General features: G+C 48.9%; 21 non-coding genes across 21 annotated transcripts; all 21 read left to right on the forward strand.

Moving 5' to 3' along the window:
- The first annotated feature begins 1,400 nt into the window (after positions 1–1,400).
- On the forward strand, positions 1,401–1,473 carry trnar-acg (transfer RNA arginine (anticodon ACG)). Its single transcript has one exon. It is a non-coding gene; the product is annotated as a tRNA-Arg (tRNA).
- A 983-nt stretch (positions 1,474–2,456) lies between these two features.
- Positions 2,457–2,529, forward strand: trnar-acg (transfer RNA arginine (anticodon ACG)). The gene has a single exon. It is a non-coding gene; the product is annotated as a tRNA-Arg (tRNA).
- Positions 2,530–2,807: 278 nt separating this feature from the next.
- On the forward strand, positions 2,808–2,880 carry trnar-acg (transfer RNA arginine (anticodon ACG)). The gene has a single exon. It is a non-coding gene; the product is annotated as a tRNA-Arg (tRNA).
- Positions 2,881–3,510: 630 nt separating this feature from the next.
- On the forward strand, positions 3,511–3,583 carry trnar-acg (transfer RNA arginine (anticodon ACG)). The gene has a single exon. It is a non-coding gene; the product is annotated as a tRNA-Arg (tRNA).
- A 278-nt stretch (positions 3,584–3,861) lies between these two features.
- On the forward strand, positions 3,862–3,934 carry trnar-acg (transfer RNA arginine (anticodon ACG)). The gene has a single exon. It is a non-coding gene; the product is annotated as a tRNA-Arg (tRNA).
- Positions 3,935–4,564: 630 nt separating this feature from the next.
- trnar-acg (transfer RNA arginine (anticodon ACG)) lies at positions 4,565–4,637 on the forward strand. The gene has a single exon. It is a non-coding gene; the product is annotated as a tRNA-Arg (tRNA).
- A 280-nt stretch (positions 4,638–4,917) lies between these two features.
- On the forward strand, positions 4,918–4,990 carry trnar-acg (transfer RNA arginine (anticodon ACG)). Its single transcript has one exon. It is a non-coding gene; the product is annotated as a tRNA-Arg (tRNA).
- A 630-nt stretch (positions 4,991–5,620) lies between these two features.
- On the forward strand, positions 5,621–5,693 carry trnar-acg (transfer RNA arginine (anticodon ACG)). Its single transcript has one exon. It is a non-coding gene; the product is annotated as a tRNA-Arg (tRNA).
- Positions 5,694–5,973: 280 nt separating this feature from the next.
- Positions 5,974–6,046, forward strand: trnar-acg (transfer RNA arginine (anticodon ACG)). Its single transcript has one exon. It is a non-coding gene; the product is annotated as a tRNA-Arg (tRNA).
- A 2,909-nt stretch (positions 6,047–8,955) lies between these two features.
- On the forward strand, positions 8,956–9,028 carry trnar-acg (transfer RNA arginine (anticodon ACG)). The gene has a single exon. It is a non-coding gene; the product is annotated as a tRNA-Arg (tRNA).
- A 279-nt stretch (positions 9,029–9,307) lies between these two features.
- Positions 9,308–9,380, forward strand: trnar-acg (transfer RNA arginine (anticodon ACG)). The gene has a single exon. It is a non-coding gene; the product is annotated as a tRNA-Arg (tRNA).
- A 338-nt stretch (positions 9,381–9,718) lies between these two features.
- On the forward strand, positions 9,719–9,791 carry trnar-acg (transfer RNA arginine (anticodon ACG)). The gene has a single exon. It is a non-coding gene; the product is annotated as a tRNA-Arg (tRNA).
- A 278-nt stretch (positions 9,792–10,069) lies between these two features.
- On the forward strand, positions 10,070–10,142 carry trnar-acg (transfer RNA arginine (anticodon ACG)). Its single transcript has one exon. It is a non-coding gene; the product is annotated as a tRNA-Arg (tRNA).
- Positions 10,143–10,420: 278 nt separating this feature from the next.
- trnar-acg (transfer RNA arginine (anticodon ACG)) lies at positions 10,421–10,493 on the forward strand. Its single transcript has one exon. It is a non-coding gene; the product is annotated as a tRNA-Arg (tRNA).
- Positions 10,494–10,772: 279 nt separating this feature from the next.
- trnar-acg (transfer RNA arginine (anticodon ACG)) lies at positions 10,773–10,845 on the forward strand. Its single transcript has one exon. It is a non-coding gene; the product is annotated as a tRNA-Arg (tRNA).
- A 630-nt stretch (positions 10,846–11,475) lies between these two features.
- On the forward strand, positions 11,476–11,548 carry trnar-acg (transfer RNA arginine (anticodon ACG)). The gene has a single exon. It is a non-coding gene; the product is annotated as a tRNA-Arg (tRNA).
- Positions 11,549–12,179: 631 nt separating this feature from the next.
- Positions 12,180–12,252, forward strand: trnar-acg (transfer RNA arginine (anticodon ACG)). The gene has a single exon. It is a non-coding gene; the product is annotated as a tRNA-Arg (tRNA).
- A 278-nt stretch (positions 12,253–12,530) lies between these two features.
- On the forward strand, positions 12,531–12,603 carry trnar-acg (transfer RNA arginine (anticodon ACG)). Its single transcript has one exon. It is a non-coding gene; the product is annotated as a tRNA-Arg (tRNA).
- A 981-nt stretch (positions 12,604–13,584) lies between these two features.
- On the forward strand, positions 13,585–13,657 carry trnar-acg (transfer RNA arginine (anticodon ACG)). Its single transcript has one exon. It is a non-coding gene; the product is annotated as a tRNA-Arg (tRNA).
- A 279-nt stretch (positions 13,658–13,936) lies between these two features.
- trnar-acg (transfer RNA arginine (anticodon ACG)) lies at positions 13,937–14,009 on the forward strand. Its single transcript has one exon. It is a non-coding gene; the product is annotated as a tRNA-Arg (tRNA).
- Positions 14,010–14,699: 690 nt separating this feature from the next.
- trnar-acg (transfer RNA arginine (anticodon ACG)) lies at positions 14,700–14,772 on the forward strand. The gene has a single exon. It is a non-coding gene; the product is annotated as a tRNA-Arg (tRNA).
- The last annotated feature ends 507 nt before the right edge of the window (positions 14,773–15,279 follow it).

The raw sequence follows: 15,279 nt of genomic DNA on the forward strand, positions 1-15,279 counted from the left end.
TAACACAGGGCCAGTGGCGCAATGGATAACGCATCTGACTAGGGATCAGAAGATTCTAGATTTGACTCCAGGCTGGCTCGAATATTATGTCCCTCTGGTGGGGGCCCTCCCCTCGTGAGAGACAAGAGGATTCTCCACCAGTAGTCCGCTGCGTGTTGTAGGAAGCGTCTAAAGGGGACTGAGAATCCTCTCCTCTCTATTTCCACTTCCTAAGAGACAATAACGCAAAATCCATACCCAAACATTTTTGCACCATGGCCAACCCAAATGCTCAAACACCCAAACAAGTTAAGCACCTCAGCGTCTGAACTGGGCATGCTCTTGACCCTCGAGATGGGAGGGGACACAACATAACACAGGGCCAGTGACGCAATGGATAACGCGTCTGACTATGGATCAGAAGATTCTAGGTTCGACTCCTGGCTGTTTTGAATGATATATCGCTGGGGTTAAGGGCCTTCCTCTCATGAGAGAGAAGAGGATTCTCCCACTGTAGTCCGCTGCATGTTGTAGGAAGCGTCTAAAGGGGAATGATAATCTTTTCCTCTCTATTTCCACTTCCTAAGAGACAACAAGGCAAAATCCATACCCAAATATTTTTGCACCATGGCCAACCCAAATGCTCAAACACCCAAACAAGTTAAGCACCTCAGCATGCTTTTGATCCTCCAGATGGTAGGGGACACAACATAACACAGGGCCAGTGGCGCAATGGAAAACGCGTTAGACTACGGATCAGAAGATTCTAGTTTCGACCCCTGGCTGGTTTGAATATTATGTCCCTCTGGTGGGGGCCCTCCCCTCGTGAGAGACAAGAGGATTCTCCCACTGTATTCCGCTGCATGTTGTAGGAAGTGTCTAAAGGGGAATGAAAATCCTTTCCTCTCTATTTCCACTTCCTAAGAGACAACAAGGCAAAATCCATACCCAAACATTTTTGCACCATGGCCAACCCAAGTGCTCAAACACCCAAACAAGTTAAGCACCCCAGCGTCTCAACTGGGCATGCTTTTGATCCTTCAGATGGGAGGAAACGCAACATAATACAGGGCCAGTGGCGCCATGGAGAACGCGTCTGACTACAGATCAGAAGATTCTTGGTTCGACTCCTGGCTTGCTCGATTGTTAAATCCCTGTGTTTAAGGGCCCTCCTCTCATGAGAGAGAAGAGGATTCTCCCACTGTATTCCGCTGCATGTTGTAGGAAGCGTCTAAAGGGGAATGATAATCCTTTCCTCTCTATTTCCACTTCCTAAGAGACAACATGGCAAAATCCATACCCAAACATTTTTGCACCATGGCCAACCCAAATTTTCAAACACCCAAACAAGTTAAGCACCTCAGTGTCTGAACTGGGCATGCTTTTGACCCTCGAGATGGGAGGGGACACAACATAACACAGGGCCAGTGGCGCAATGGATAACGCGTCTGACTACGGATCAGAAGATTCTAGGTTCGACTCCTGGCTGGCTCGAATGTTATATCGCTGGGGTTAAGGGCCTTCCTCTCATGAGAGAGAAGAGGATTCTCCCACTGTAGTCCGTTGCATGTTGTAGGAAGCGTCGAAAGGGGAATGATAATCCTTTCCTCTCTATTTCCACTTCCTAAGAGACAACAAGGCAAAATCCATACCCAAATATTTTTGCACCATGGCCAACCCAAATGCTCAAACACCCAAACAAGTTAAGCACCCCAGCGTCTCAACTGGGCATGCTTTTGATCCTCCAGATGGGAGGGGACACAACATAACACAGGGCCAGTGGCGCCATGGAAAACGCGTCTGACTACAGATCAGAAGATTCTTGGTTCGACTCCTGGCTTGCTTGATTGTTAAATCCCTGTGTTTAAGGGCCCTCCTCTCATGAGAGAGAAGAGGATTCTCCCACTGTATTCTGCTGCACGTTGTAGGAAGCGTCTAAAGGGGAATGATAATCTTTTCCTCTCTATTTCCACTTCCTAAGAGACAACATGGCAAAATCCATACCCAAACATTTTTGCACCATGGCCAACCCAAATGTTCAAACACCCAAACAAGTTAAGCACCTCAGTGTCTGAACTGGGCATGCTTTTGACCCTCGAGATGGGAGGGGACACAACATAACACAGGGCCAGTGGCGCAATGGATAACACATCTGACTAAGGATCAGAAGATTCTAGGTTTGACTCCTGGCTGGCTCGAATGTTTTATCGCTGGGGTTGAGGGCCTTCCTCTCATGAGAGAGAAGAGGATTCTCCCACTGTAGTCCGCTGCATGTTGTAGGAAGCGTCTAAAGGGGAATGATAATCTTTTCCTCTCTATTTCCACTTCCTAAGAGACAACAAGGCAAAATCCATACCCAAATATTTTTGCACCATGGCCAACCCAAATGCTCAAACACCCAAACAAGTTAAGCACCTCAGCGTCTCAACTGGGCATGCTTTTGATCCTCCAGATGGTAGGGGACACAACATAACACAGGGCCAGTGGCGCAATGGAAAACGCGTTTGACTACGGATCAGAAGATTCTAGGTTCGACCCCTGGCTGGTTTGAATATTATGTCCCTCTGGTGGGGGCCCTCCCCTCGTGAGAGACAAGAGGATTCTCCCACTGTATTCCGCTGCATATTGTAGGAAGCGTCTAAAGGGGAATGATAATCTTTTCCTCTCTATTTCCACTTCCTAAGAGACAACAAGGCAAAATCCATACCCAAACATTTTTGCACCATGACCAACCCAAATGCTCAAACTCGCAAACAAGTTAAGCATCTCAGCGTCTGAACTGGGCATGCTTTTGACCGTCCAGATGGGAGGGGACACAACATAACACAGGGCCAGTGGCGCAATGGATAACGCGTCTGACTACGGATCAGAAGATTCTAGGTTCGACTCCTGGCTGGCTCAAATGTTATATCGCTGGGGTTAAGGGCCTTCCTCTCATGAGAGAGAAGAGGATTCTCCCACTGTAGTCCGTTGCATGTTGTAGGAAGCGTCTAAAGGGGAATGATAATCCTTTCCTCTCTATTTCCACTTCCTAAGAGACAACAAGGCAAAATCCATACCCTAACATTTTTGCACCATGGCCAACCCAAATGCTCAAACACCCAAACAAGTTAAGCACCTCAGCGTCTCAACTGGGCATGCTTTTGATCCTCCTGACGGGAGGGGACATAACTTAACACAAGGCCAGTGGCGCAATGAAAACGCGTTTGGCTACGGATCAGAAGATTCTATGTTCGACCCCTGGCTGGTTTGAGTATTATGTCCCTCTGGTGGGGGCCCTCCCCTTGTGAGAGACAAGAGGATTCTCCCACTGTATTCCGCTGCATGTTGTAGGAAGCGTCTAAAGGGGAATGATAATCCTTTTCCTCTCTATTTCCACTTCCTAAGAGACAACATGGCAAAATCCATACCCAAACATTTTTGCACCATGGCCAACCCAAATGTTCAAACACCCAAACAAGTTAAGCACCTCAGTGTCTGAACTGGGCATGCTTTTGACCCTCGAGATGGGAGGGGACACAACATAACACAGGGCCAGTGGCGCAATGGAAAACGCGTTTGACTACGGATCAGAAGATTCTAGGTTCGACCCCTGGCTGGTTTGAATATTATGTCCCTCTGGTGGGGGCCCTCCCCTCGTGAGAGACAAGAGGATTCTCCCACTGTATTCCGCTGCATATTGTAGGAAGCGTCTAAAGGGGAATGATAATCTTTTCCTCTCTATTTCCACTTCCTAAGAGACAACAAGGCAAAATCCATACCCAAACATTTTTGCACCATGACCAACCCAAATGCTCAAACTCGCAAACAAGTTAAGCATCTCAGCGTCTGAACTGGGCATGCTTTTGACCGTCCAGATGGGAGGGGACACAACATAACACAGGGCCAGTGGCGCAATGGATAACGCGTCTGACTACGGATCAGAAGATTCTAGGTTCGACTCCTGGCTGGCTCAAATGTTATATCGCTGGGGTTAAGGGCCTTCCTCTCATGAGAGAGAAGAGGATTCTCCCACTGTAGTCCGTTGCATGTTGTAGGAAGCGTCTAAAGGGGAATGATAATCCTTTCCTCTCTATTTCCACTTCCTAAGAGACAACAAGGCAAAATCCATACCCTAACATTTTTGCACCATGGCCAACCCAAATGCTCAAACACCCAAACAAGTTAAGCACCTCAGCGTCTCAACTGGGCATGCTTTTGATCCTCCTGATGGGAGGGGACATAACTTAACACAAGGCCAGTGGCGCAATGAAAACGCGTTTGGCTACGGATCAGAAGATTCTATGTTCGACCCCTGGCTGGTTTGAGTATTATGTCCCTCTGGTGGGGGCCCTCCCCTTGTGAGAGACAAGAGGATTCTCCCACTGTATTCCGCTGCATGTTGTAGGAAGCGTCTAAAGGGGAATGATAATCCTTTTCCTCTCTATTTCCACTTCCTAAGAGACAACATGGCAAAATCCATACCCAAACATTTTTGCACCATGGCCAACCCAAATGTTCAAACACCCAAACAAGTTAAGCACCTCAGTGTCTGAACTGGGCATGCTTTTGACCCTCGAGATGGGAGGGGTCACAACATAACACAGGGCCAGTGGCGCAATGGATAACGCATCTGACTACGGATCAGAAGGTTCTAGGTTCGACTCCGGGCTGGCTCGAATGTTAACATTGCTGGGGTTAAGGGCCTTCCTCTCATGAGAGAGAAGAGGATTCTCCCACTGTAGACCACTGCATGTTGTAGGAAGCGTCTTAAGGGGAATGATAATCTTTTCCTCTCTATTTCCAATTCCTAAGAGACAACAAGGCAAAATCCATACCCAAATATTTTTGCACCATGGCCAACCCAAATGCTCAAACACCCAAACAAGTTAAGCACCTCAGCGTCTCAACTGGGCATGCTTTTGATCCTCCAGATGGTAGGGGACACAACATAACACAGGGCCAGTGGCGCAATGGAAAACGCGTTTGACTACGGATCAGAAGATTCTAGGTTCGACCCCTGGCTGGTTTGAATATTATGTCCCTCTGGTGGGGGCCCTCCCCTCGTGAGAGACAAGAGGATTCTCCCACTGTATTCCGCTGCATATTGTAGGAAGCGTCTAAATGGGAATGATAATCCTTTCCTCTCTATTTCCACTTCCTAAGAGACAACAAGGCAAAATCCATACCCAAACATTTTTGCACCATGGCCAACCCAAGTGCTCAAACACCCAAACAAGTTAAGCACCCCAGCGTCTCAACTGGGCATGCTTTTGATCCTCCAGATGGGAGGGGACGCAACATAACACAGGGCCAGTGGCGCCATGGAAAACGCGTCTGACTACGGATCAGAAGATTCTTGGTTCGACTCCTGGCTTGCTCGATTGTTAAATCCCTGTGTTTAAGGGCCCTCCTCTCATGAGAGAGAAGAGTATTCTCCCACTGTGGCTGCTGCATGTTGTAGGAAGCGTCTAAAGGGGAATGATAATCCTTTTCCTCTCTATTTCCACTTCCTAAGAGACGACATGGCAAAATCCATACCCAAACATTTTTGCACCATGGCCAACCCAAATGTTCAAACACCCAAACAAGTTAAGCACCTCAGTGTCTGAACTGGGCATGCTTTTGACCCTCGAGATGGGAGGGGACACAACATAACACAGGGCCAGTGGCGCAATGGATAACGCGTCTGACTACGGATCAGAAGATTCTAGGTTCGACTCCGGGCTGGCTCGAATGTTAACATTGCTGGGGTTAAGGGCCTTCCTCTCATGAGAGAGAAGAGGATTCTCCCACTGTAGACCACTGCATGTTGTAGGAAGCGTCTAAAGGGGAATGATAATCCTTTCCTCTCTATTTCCACTTCCTAAGAGACAACAAGGCAAAATCCATACCCAAACATTTTTGCACCATGGCACACCCAAATGCTCAAACACGCAAACAAGTTAAGCACCTCAGCGTTTGAACTGGGCATGCTTTTGACCCTTCAGATGGGAGGGGACACAACATAACACAGGGCCAGTGGCGCAATGGATAACGCGTCTGACTACGGATCAGAAGATTCTAGGTTCGACTCCTGGCTGGCTCGAATGTTATATCGCTGGGGTTAAGGGCCTTCCTCTCATGAGAGAGAAGAGGATTCTCCCACTGCAGTCTGCTGCATCTTGTAGGAAGCGTCTAAAGGGGAATGAAAATCCTTTCCTCTCTATTTCCACTTCCTAAGAGACAACAAGGCAAAATCCATACCCAAACATTTTTGCACCATGGCCAACCCAAGTGCTCAAACACCCAAACAAGTTAAGCACCCCAGCGTCTCAACTGGGCATGCTTTTGATCCTCCAGAAGGGAGGGGACACTGTAGTGGGTTGTACATAATTCACCCACGGAACTATTGTTTAGTTAGCGAGTTCCTAGGGGGACTCTTAATTCGACCGGTTCTAGCCACTCTCGTGTGTTTGTTTTGGTTATCGCAAGTTTACATGTTATTAAAGCAGCGTCCTTTGGCACCTTTGTTTGACACTCCGCCTACGACTCCCGTCTCTGCTCGCTACATTGGTGACCCCGACATTAGTCTCGTGGAAGTTTCCGAGGCTGTGCATACTACTGAGCATACCGTCATGGCATACGCGCCCGTTCTCAAGCTCCCCGAGTTCTGGGAGTCATCAGTGCTAACGTGGTTCGCACAAGCAGAAGCTCGATTCGCCCTGCACGGAATCACTAACGATGACTCTCGCTATTACCACGTGGTGTCTGCTCTGGGGAGCTCAACTGCAGCCAGAGCGGTGAGTTTCATCACATCCCCTCCTGAACTGGATAAATATAAGGGACTGAAGGCATATCTCCTCAGAATCTTTGAACTGTCGCGTTCTGAGCGTGCTCGACGCCTCCTTGCTATTCAGGGCTTAGGAGACAGTAAGCCATCGGATCACATGGAAATGATGTTAAACTTGCTTGGCACCGAAGAGCCAAATTTTCTTTTCATTGAACTTTTTCTGCGTCACATGCCGCCGCATGTCCAGACGGCGCTTGCAAATACAACCATTACAGATCCGCGTGCACTGGCAGAGGAAGCGGACCGGTTTTTCCTGGCCACGCATAGATATACACATGAGGTGCTGGCCCCTACACGCGCCTACACACCATCAAGTGCGACGCCCCCAGCCAGCAAGGCACGCGCGGCCACCGACGATCAGAATGTGTCAGGTCTGTGTTACTACCATGCACGTTTTGGGCCCAGGGCCAAGAAGTGCCGTCCCCCTTGCACCTCCAACGCGACGGGAAACTTCGAGGCCTGCACTCTGTAGCGGCCGTGAGTGCAGGCGCAAGAAACCGGCTACTGTTCATCCGGGACGCCATCTCCGGCCAAAAGTTCTTGTGTGACACCGGCGCCCAGAGGAGCGTCCTCCCTGCCACTGTGGACGATGTGGGGGGGGGAACACATGGACCTCCATTAACTTCTGCCAATGACACCCCCATCCGCACATACGGGACACGGACAGTGGACGTGTGTTTTGGGGGTCAGCAGTTTACATGGGACTTTGTCACTGCGGATATTGCTTTTCCTCTTCTTGGTGCAGATTTTCTGTGTGCCAATGGATTACTCGTCGATGTGAAAAATGGCCGCCTCGTTGACGCATTGAATTTCTCCTCTCTCGCGTGTGTCCGCGACAAGGGGATTTTTGAGGGTCTGTCCAGCTCTCTCTTGGACGGTGATATTTACCACCGGCTCCTCGCCGAGTTCCCCAGTCTGGCGAAGCCCACCTTCTCAGCCTCCACGACCAGACATGGGGTTGAGCACCACATTGAAACCAAGGGGCCCCCGGTTCATGCCAGGGCCCGACGACTCAATCCAGACAGACTGGCAGTTGCTAAATCCGAATTTGCTAACATGGAACGTCTCGGCATCATTCGCCGATCAGACAGCCCCTGGGCCTCTCCATTACACATGGTCCCGAAACCAGGCGGTGGCTGGCGCCCATGCGGGGACTATCGCCGCCTTAACGAGGCTACCACGCCCGACCGTTACCCGGTCCCGCACATTCAAGACTTCTCTGCACACCTGGCGGGCAAACTTCTCTTTTCCAAGGTGGACCTCGTGCGCGGATACCACCAACTGCCAGTGCATCCCTCAGATATACCGAAGACGGCCGTGATAACTCCATTTGGGTTGTTCGAATTTCTCAGGATGCCGTTCGGACTGAAAAATGCCGCTCAGTCCTTCCAAAGGCTGATGGATTCAGTGCTCAGGGACATGCCTTTTGTGTTCGTCTACCTGGACGACACAACATAATACAGGGCCAGTGGCGCCATGGAAAACGCGTCTGACTACAGATCAGAAGATTCTTGGTTCGACTCCTGGCTTGCTCGATTGTTAAATCCCTGTGTTTAAAGGCCCTCCTCTCATGAGAGAGAAGAGGATTCTCCCACTGTGGCTGCTGCATGTTGTAGGAAGCGTCTAAAGGGGAATGATAATCCTTTTCCTCTCTATTTCCACTTCCTAAGAGACAACAAAGCAAAATCCATACCCAAATATTTTTGCACCATGGCCAACCCAAATGCTCAAACACGCAAACAAGTTAAGCACCTCAGCGTTTGAACTGGGCATGCTTTTGACCCTTCAGATGGGAGGGGACACAACATAACACAGGGCCAGTGGCGCAATGGAAAACGCGTTTGACTACGGATCAGAAGATTCTAGGTTCGACCGCTGGCTGGTTTGAATATTATGTCCCTCTGGTGGGGGCCCTCCCCTCGTGAGAGACAAGAGGATTCTCCCACTGTATTCCGCTGCATATTGTAGGAAGCGTCTAAAGGGGAATGATAATCCTTTCCTCTCTATTTCCACTTCCTAAGAGACAATAAGGCAAAATCCATACCCAAACATTTTTGCACCATGGCACACCCAAATGCTCAAACACGCAAACAAGTTAAGCACCTCAGCGTTTGAACTGGGCATGCTTTTGACCCTTCAGATGGGAGGGGACACAACATAACACAGGGCCAGTGGCGCAATGGATAACGCGTCTGACTACGGATCAGAAGATTCTAGGTTCGACTCCTGGCTGGCTCGAATGTTATATTGCTGGGGTTAAGGGCCTTCCTCTCATGAGAGAGAAGAGGATTCTCCCACTGCAGTCTGCTGCATCTTGTAGGAAGCGTCTAAAGGGGAATGAAAATCCTTTCCTCTCTATTTCCACTTCCTAAGAGACAACAAGGCAAAATCCATACCCAAACATTTTTGCACCATGGCCAACCCAAGTGCTCAAACACCCAAACAAGTTAAGCACCTCAGCGTCTGAACTGGGCATGATTTTGACCCTCCAGATGGGAGGGTACACATCATAACACAGGGCCAGTGGCGCAATGGATAACGCGTCTGACTACGGATCAGAAGATTCTAGGTTCGACTCCTGGCTGGCTCGAATGTTATATCGCTGGGGTTAAGGGCTTTCCTCTCATGAGAGAGAACAGGATTCTCCCACAATATTATGTCCCTCTGGTGGGGGCCCTCCCCTCGTGAGAGACAAGAGGATTCTCCCACTGTATTCCGCTGCATATTGTAGGAAGCGTCTAAAGGGGAATGAAAATCCTTTCCTCTCTATTTCCACTTCATAAGAGACAACAAGGCAAAATCCATACCCAAACATTTTTGCACCATGGCCAACCGAAGTGCTCAAACACCCAAACAAGTTAAGCACCCCAGCGTCTCAACTGGGCATGCTTTTGATCCTCCAGAAGGGAGGGGACACAACATAACACAGGGCCAGTGGCGCAATGGAAAACGCGTTTGACTACGGATCAGAAGATTCTAGGTTCGACCCCTGGCTGGTTTGAATATTATGTCCCTCTGGTGGGGGCCCTCCCCTCGTGAGAGACAAGAGGATTCTCCCACTGTATTCCGCTGCATAGTGTAGGAAGCGTCTGAAGGGGAATGATAATCCTTTCCTCTCTATTTCCATTTCCTAAGAGACAATAAGGCAAAATCCATACCCAAACATTTTTGCACCATGACCAACCCAAATGCTAAAACACCCAAACAAGTTAAGCACCTCAGCGTCTCAACTGGGCATGCTTTTGATCCTCCAGATGGGAGGGGACACAACATAACACAGGGCCAGTGGCGCAATGGAAAACGCGTTTGACTACGGATCAGAAGATTCTAGGTTCGACCCCTGGCTGGTTTGAATATTATGTCCCTCTGGTGGGGGCCCTCCCCTCGTGAGAGACAAGAGGATTCTCCCACTGTATTCCGCTGCATAGTGTAGGAAGCGTCTAAAGGGGAATGATAATCCTTTCCTCTCTATTTCCACTTCCTAAGAGACAATAAGGCAAAATCCATACCCAAACATTTTTGCACCATGACCAACCCAAATGCTCAAACACGCAAACAAGTTAAGCACCTCAGCGTCTGAACCGGGCATGATTTTGACCCTCCAGATGGGAGGGTACACAACATAACACAGGGCCAGTGGCGCAATGGATAACACGTCTGACTACGGATCAGAAGATTCTAGGTTCGACTCCTGGCTGGCTCGAATGTTATATCGCTGGGGTTAAGGGCCTTCCTCTCAGGAGAGAGAAGAGGATTCTCCCACTGCAGTCCGCTGCATGTTGTAGGAAGCGTCTAAAGGGGAATGATAATCTTTTCCTCTCTATTTCCACTTCCTAAGAGACAACAAAGCAAAATCCATACCCAAATATTTTCGCACCATGGCCAACCCAAATGCTCAAACACCGAAACAAGTTAAGCACCTCAGCGTCTCAACTGGGCATGCTTGTGATCCTCCAGATGGGAGGGGACACAACATAACACAGGGCCAGTGGCGCAATGGAAAACGCGTTTGACTACGGATCAGAAGATTCTAGGTTCGACCCCTGGCTGGTTTGAATATTATGTCCCTCTGGTGGGGGCCCTCCCCTCGTGAGAGACAAGAGGATTCTCCCACTGTATTCCGCTGCATATTGTAGGAAGCGTCTAAAGGGGAATGATAATCCTTTCCTCTCTATTTCCACTTCCTAAGAGACAATAAGGCAAAATCCATACCCAAACATTTTTGCACCATGACCAACCCAAATGCTCAAACACGCAAACAAGTTAAGCATCTCAGCGTCTGAACTGGGCATGATTTTGACCCTCGAGATGGGAGGGGACACAACATAACACAGGGCCAGTGGCGCAATGGATAACGCGTCTGACTACAGATCAGAAGATTCTTGGTTCGACTCCTGGCTTGCTCGATTGTTAAATCCCTGTGTTTAAGGGCCCTCCTCTCATGAGAGAGAAGAGGATTCTCCCACTGTATTCCGCTGCATGTTGTAGGAAGCGTTGAAAGGGGAATGATAATCCTTTTCTCTCTATTTCCACTTCCTAAGAGACAACATGGCAAAATCCATACCCAAACATTTTTGCACCATGGCCAACCTAAATGCTCAAACACGCAAACAAGTTAAGCACCTCAGCGTCTGAACTGGGCATGCTTTTGACCCTCCAGATGGGAGGGGACACAACATAACACAGGGCCAGTGGCGCAATGGATAACGCGTCTGACTACGGATCAGAAGATTCTAGGTTCGACTCCTGGCTGGCTTGAATGTTATATCACTAGGGTTAAGGGCCTTCCTCTCATGAGAGAGAAGAGGATTCTCCCATTGTAGTCCGCTGCATGTTGTAGGAAGCGTCTAAAGGGGAATGATAATCTTTTCCTCTCTATTTCCACTTCCTAAGAGACAACAAGGCAAAATCCATACCCAAATATTTTTGCACCATGGCCAACCCAAATGCTCAAACACCCAAACAAGTTAAGCACCTCAGCGTCTCAACTGGGCATGCTTTTGACCCTCCAGATGGGAGGGGACACAACATAACACAGGGCCAGTGGCGCTATGGATAACGTGTCTGACTACGGATTAGAAGATTCCAGGTTCGATTCCTGGCTGGCTCGAATGTTATATCGCTGGGGTTAAGGGCCTTCCTCTCATAAGAGAGAAGAGGATTCTCCCACTGCAGTCCGCTGCATGTTGTAGGAAGCGTCTAAAGGGGAATGATAATCTTTTCCTCTCTATATCCACTTCCTAAGAGACAACAAAGCAAAATCCATACCCAAATATTTTCGCACCATGGCCAACCCAAATGCTCAAACACCCAAACAAGTTAAGCACCTCAGCGTCTCAACTGGGCATGCTTTTGATCCTCCAGATGGGAGGGGACACAACATAACACAGGGCCAGTGGCGCAATGGAAAACGCGTTTGACTACGGATCAGAAGATTCTAGGTTCGACCCCTGGCTGGTTTGAATATTATGTCCCTCTGGTGGGGGCCCTCCCCTCGTGAGAGACAAGAGGATTCTCCCACTGTATTCCGCTGCATAGTGTAGGAAGCGTCTAAAGGGGAATGATAATCCTTTCCTCTCTATTTCCACTTCCTAAGAGACAATAAGGCAAAATCCATACCCAAACATTTTTGCACCATGACCAACCCAAATGCTCAAACACGCAAACAAGTTAAGCACCTCAGCGTCTGAACTGGGCATGATTTTGACCCTCCAGATGGGAGGGTACACAACATGACACAGGGCCAGTGGCGCAATGGATAACGCGTCTGACTACGGATCAGAAGATTCTAGGTTCGACTCCTGGCTGGCTCGAATGTTATATCGCTGGGGTTAAGGGCTTTCCTCTCATGAGAGAGAACAGGATTCTCCCACTGCAGTCCGCTGCATGTTGTTGGAAGCGTCTAGAGGGGAATGATAATCTTTTCCTCTCTATTTCCACTTCCTAAGAGACAACAAAGCAAAATCCATACCCAAATATTTTCGCACCATGGCCAACCCAAATGCTCAAACACCCAAACAAGTTAAGCACCTCAGCGTCTCAACTGGGCATGCTTTTGATCCTCCAGATGGGAGGGGACACAACATAACACAGGGCCAGTGGCGCAATGGAAAACGCGTTTGACTACGGATCAGAAGATTCTAGGCTCGACCGCTGGCTGGTTTGAATATTATGTCCCTCTGGTGGGGGCCCTCCCCTCGTGAGAGACAAGAGGATTCTCCCACTGTATTCCGCTGCATATTGTAGGAAGCGTCTAAAGGGGAATGATAATCCTTTCCTCTCTATTTCCACTTCCTAAGAGACAATAAGGCAAAATCCATACCCAAACATTTTTGCACCATGACCAACCCAAATGCTCAAACACGCAAACAAGTTAAGCACCTCAGCGTTTGAACTGGGCATGCTTTTGACCCTTCAGATGGGAGGGGACACAACATAACACAGGGCCAGTGGCGCAATGGAAAACGCGTTTGACTACGGATCAGAAGATTCTAGGTTCGACCGCTGGCTGGTTTGAATATTATGTCCCTCTGGTGGGGGCCCTCCCCTCGTGAGAGACAAGAGGATTCTCCCACTGTATTCCGCTGCATATTGTAGGAAGCGTCTAAAGGGGAATGATAATCCTTTCCTCTCTATTTCCACTTCCTAAGAGACAATAAGGCAAAATCCATACCCAAACATTTTTGCACCATGGCACACCCAAATGCTCAAACACGCAAACAAGTTAAGCACCTCAGCGTTTGAACTGGGCATGCTTTTGACCCTTCAGATGGGAGGGGACACAACTTAACACAGGGCCAGTGGCGCAATGGATAACGCGTCTGACTACGGATCAGAAGATTCTAGGTTCGACTCCTGGCTGGCTCGAATGTTATATTGCTGGGGTTAAGGGCCTTCCTCTCATGAGAGAGAAGAGGATTCTCCCACTGCAGTCTGCTGCATCTTGTAGGAAGCGTCTAAAGGGGAATGAAAATCCTTTCCTCTCTATTTCCACTTCCTAAGAGACAACAAGGCAAAATCCATACCCAAACATTTTTGCACCATGGCCAACCCAAGTGCTCAAACACCCAAACAAGTTAAGCACCTCAGCGTCTGAACTGGGCATGATTTTGACCCTCCAGATGGGAGGGTACACAACATAACACAGGGCCAGTGGCGCAATGGATAACGCGTCTGACTACGGATCAGAAGATTCTAGGTTCGACTCCTGGCTGGCTCGAATGTTATATCGCTGGGGTTAAGGGCTTTCCTCTCATGAGAGAGAACAGGATTCTCCCACAATATTATGTCCCTCTGGTGGGGGCCCTCCCCTCGTGAGAGACAAGAGGATTCTCCCACTGTATTCCGCTGCATATTGTAGGAAGCGTCTAAAGGGGAATGATAATCCTTTTCTCTCTATTTCCACTTCCTAAGAGACAACATGGCAAAATCCATACCCAAACATTTTTGCACCATGGCCAACCTAAATGCTCAAACACGCAAACAAGTTAAGCACCTCAGCGTCTGAACTGGGCATGCTTTTGACCCTCCAGATGGGAGGGGACACAACATAACACAGGGCCAGTGGCGCAATGGATAACGTGTCTGACTACGGATCAGAAGATTCTAGTTTCGACTCCTGGCTGGCTCGAATGTTATATCGCTGGGGTTAAGGGCCTTCCTCTCATGAGAGAGAAGAGGATTCTCCCACTGCAGTCCGCTGCATGTTGTAGGAAGCGTCTAAAGGGGATTGATAATCTTTTCCTCTCTATTTCCACTTCCTAAGAGACAACAAAGCAAAATCCATACCCAAATATTTTCGCACCATGGCCAACCCAAATGCTCAAACACCCAAACAAGTTAAGCACCTCAGCGTCTCAACTGGGCATGCTTTTGATCCTCCAGATGGGAGGGGACACAACATAACACAGGGCCAGTGGCGCAATGGAAAACGCGTTTGACTACGGATCAGAAGATTCTAGGTTCGACCCCTGGCTGGTTTGAATATTATGTCCCTCTGGTGGGGGCCCTCCCCTCGTGAGAGACAAGAGGATTCTCCCACTGTATTCCGCTGCATATTGTAGGAAGCGTCTAAAGGGGAATGATAATCCTTTCCTCTCTATTTCCACTTCCTAAGAGACAATAAGGCAAAATCCATACCCAAACATTTTTGCACCATGACCAACCCAAATGCTCAAACACGCAAACAAGTTAAGCATCTCAGCGTCTGAACTGGGCATTATTTTGACCCTCCAGATGGGAGGGTACACAACATAACACAGGGCCAGTGGGGCAATGGATAACGCGTCTGACTACGGATCAGAAGATTCTAGGTTCGACTCCTGGCTGGCTCGAATGTTATATCGCTGGGGTTAAGGGCCTTCCTCTCATGAGAGAGAAGCGGATTCTCCCACTGCAGTCCGCTGCATGTTGTAGGAAGCGTCTAAAGGGGAATGAAAATCCTTTCCTCTCTATTTCCACTTCCTAAGAGACAACAAGGCAAAATCCAT

The sequence above is a fragment of the Urocampus carinirostris genome, chromosome 4 (assembly GCF_059441175.1).
Source record: "Urocampus carinirostris isolate Australia breed hairy pipefish chromosome 4, RoL_Ucar_1.0, whole genome shotgun sequence".
NCBI lineage: Eukaryota > Metazoa > Chordata > Actinopteri > Syngnathiformes > Syngnathidae > Urocampus > Urocampus carinirostris.